This window comes from Salvelinus sp. IW2-2015, unplaced genomic scaffold (assembly GCF_002910315.2).
Source record: "Salvelinus sp. IW2-2015 unplaced genomic scaffold, ASM291031v2 Un_scaffold609, whole genome shotgun sequence".
NCBI classification, from domain to species: Eukaryota; Metazoa; Chordata; class Actinopteri; order Salmoniformes; family Salmonidae; genus Salvelinus; species Salvelinus sp. IW2-2015.
Window position 1 is genome coordinate 611299 of NW_019942583.1, and position 3403 is coordinate 614701.

At 47.5% G+C, this 3403-nt stretch overlaps 1 pseudogene; it reads right to left on the reverse strand.

Moving 5' to 3' along the window:
* Positions 1 to 3403, reverse strand: part of LOC112068618 (AP-4 complex accessory subunit RUSC2-like) — a 67554-nt pseudogene that overhangs the window by 30502 nt on the left and 33649 nt on the right.

Consider the following 3403-nt stretch of genomic DNA (forward strand, 5'->3'; position numbering starts at 1 on the left):
GAGTTATATTTTGGGAAATTGGTAACTCTAATAAACACATTTTCCCGTGGTGCCCCAACTTCCTAGTTTAACTGGCTTTATGGCTCGGCAGATGATTTGGTTTTCAAATAACGTAAAATGAGCGAGAAAAAGGCCATTCTTGAACATGGGGTGAGACATTGTTACTAATTTGTAAATAAAGATTATTTTGTTATTTTGAATMATTTATTTCTGTTTTTAGAGGYAGAAAAAGCAAAAACCTACAGTCATCTCCCARTCGAGGCCGGGARGGGTATTGAACCAGCATCTYTWGCAACACAGCTTGCACTGCTATGRAGTGTCTTAGACCGCTGCGCCACTCAGGCACTGTACGATGTAACTCGTCGGTAGGGGCCTACAGTAAGATCAAAATAACTCTAACAAGTTAAAATAATAAAAACCTTAGTGTAACAACAGTTTTATTAGTAAGTAATACTGAAGTCGTGCAAAATTATCAGTTTCTATTTAGGTTTATGTCACCCGTTCATTATCAGTTAGAGACACAGTAGGACCCAAAAGCATAATCAGTGCTCTAACTCCCCCTTGTGGTGGTCTGGAGAAAATGAAGTGGTGACGCAGGGTACCGTACTAAACCACAAATTACCTCTAAGTACTGCGGTGTAAGCTCGCAACTTTTAAAGGAGGAACCACTGTACAAACCAGCCTTTAGTTTTGAAGTCTTTGGTTGTTTTGTACATAGCCTCACATGTGAYTCCTTAAAGAGATGGGTGGAGCTAAAGKTTAAGAGGGTGTGAACGATGCRGAARYGGTGTAGACAAAGAAGAGCTCTCCAGTAGGTACCAAAACACTCAAGGGCCATTTTCTCAAAAGTGGGGTTACAAGTTTATCAACTTTCAAAGCAGAATWACTTTCACATTGTTRCTCAACTGTAGTGTTTGATATATAATTTTCTAGCTCTGAGTCGCTACTTTTATCCAATGTAAAAAATAKCATTTKAAATGTTGCTACAMAAGTCAGAATCTTGCCGGTCGGTCAAATATACTAAAATATACATYCAAGCCACTAGCCAGCCAGCCATATACCATTAGTTAAACGATTATGAATATTAGTCTATAGTATGAAGTTATTAATTAAAAGCATTGAAGATAAGCCACAATCAGTAAAGAAATATAGTAGCTAGCTAACTAGCATATTTACATCGATCATCAACATCAATGATCAGCTGATAGTGCACCCTCTGTTCCAGATGTTAATTATGTCTTTAGGAGGCGCCGTAACTAGCTGGCTTACGATTTGAGATGATGATGAGTGAGTGTGGTGTTGCTGAAGTAATATATACAACAACAAAAAAAATGTCTGTGCACGGCCCTGCACACACACACACACACACACACACACACACACACACACACANAGTGCCTAGTAGTATATGAACACCGTTGAGTCGTCCCAGGGGGGCGTGGCCACTAGAGGCCGGAGGGAAGTCAAACACATTCCGTCGTGTGATTCGCTGACCCCCGGCCCCGCCCCTATGACCGTTCCCGTCCAGACTGCCTGATAGAGGCGGTTCACCTGACCCTGCAGAGCCCCCCAAGGAACACCTCTCCACCCCTAATGGGTTCTTTCGACGATACTCCCTCCATTTCAGAGTCTGTGGAGAGAGGTGGTGCCCTGTAAGGGAGGATGGACGGAGGAGGGGATACGGGGATGGAGGACACGGAGAAAAAATAAGAGAGGTGGGGGAAGAGGGGTTTGGAGGGATGCACGGAGAGACGAGAAGAGAGTTGGGTGGGAAAAGAGAAGGAGAAAATATAGAGGTAATGGTAGAAAGAGGGAGATGAGGGAGGAAGGTAGGTTTTCATGTGGAGGATTGGGGAAAGATGAGAGAGGAAGGTAGGTTTTCATGTGAAGGATTGGGGAAAGATGAGGGAGGAAGGTAGGTTTTCATGTGGATGGATGGGAAGATGAGGGAGAGGTAAGGTTTTCATGTGGAGATTGGGAAAGATGAGGGAAGGATAGGTTTTCATTCGGTGGAGGATTGGGGAAAGCAAGATTAAACGGAAGTGAGAGGTAGATGAAGTGTACATGGGAGAAGGCAGAGGAAGAGGAGCGATGAAATTGGAGAGAGAGAGATGGGGTGAGTGACATGGTAAGGAAAGGAGGATAAGCAAAAGAAAAGATGGGGAAAGTGAAACGAAAAGAAAAGAGGAGAGAGGAGAGTCACTAAACGTGTACGGTATATCTGTTGAATCACCATGAGGGTGAGTAGGAATTAAAGAAACAGTACAATCAGTAGAAACCAGTAGAATCCATTAAAAAATACATGAGGAGGGGACAGTACTGGCCAACCCACCATCCCAACCCCACTGACACAACCACACACAGTACAAACCCCTGACCGGACCACACTGAGACAGAGACACCTACCATGTTGTGTCCTGGGCCCTGGTCCTCTGCTCCCTCCAGGGAGTCTAATGTCGTCTCCTCGAATCCAGCGAAGTATCACTGTCCTGGGGAACGGCCGTAAAGTGGGCAGGGTCCCACGGTGGTGGTGGTGACCTCTGACCTGGCGCACCGGAGGCACATGGGGGCACCGCACCCTGCACCCCAATGTTGGGGGCGGAGGTGTGGGTGGCAGAGGGGCAGCTGCCGGTGGTGCTGCTGGTGGAGGGGTATGGTGAAGGGGCAGGACCCCGAGTGGAGAGGGGGCAGAGAGACTACGAGGTGGCTGGGGCTGGGGTACAGGTAGAACAGGTCCCTGAGCTGGATGTCGCTCCCTGGAGGCGGACCGGGAATAGCTACCCAGCGGCGAGGGCCGGACCGAGCCAGGACCAAGGCGAGCCACCGCTGACACCATCCCATTCACCACCACTACCCTGGCACCAACGCATCGAGTCTTCCCCTGGGTCGTTGGCGCCTTCACCCCCTCCGGACCTCCAGAAGGCCCTCCACCCCGGGCCTGCATCCCAGAAGACGTAGCCTGTCAGCAGGGGAAGCAGGGGCTGGGGCGGCTTGGAGAACTGGTGGTGGAAGGGTAAGGGTTGAATGGGTAGGGTGGTGGGACGCTGTGTTTTAGTGTACCGCACCACTGCTGAGCTGGATGAAGAGCTGGAGAGACCACCTGGATGCAGAGAGAGAGACAGAGAGACAGAGAGAGAGGAAAGACAAGGCCAGGAAAGGTTAGCAATTTTCAGTTCACACAATTAATCCATTTTAGCTCAGTCGTCATCCTCAAACCATATGCCCTGATTAACTGTAACACATGTAACACATCAGACATTACACAGTCTGAATAACTGAACACAGTAACCACATCAGACATTACACAGTCTGATAATAACTGTAAACACAGTAACCACATCAGACATTACACAGTCTGATAATAACTGTAACACAGTAACCACATCAGACATTAAAAGTCTGA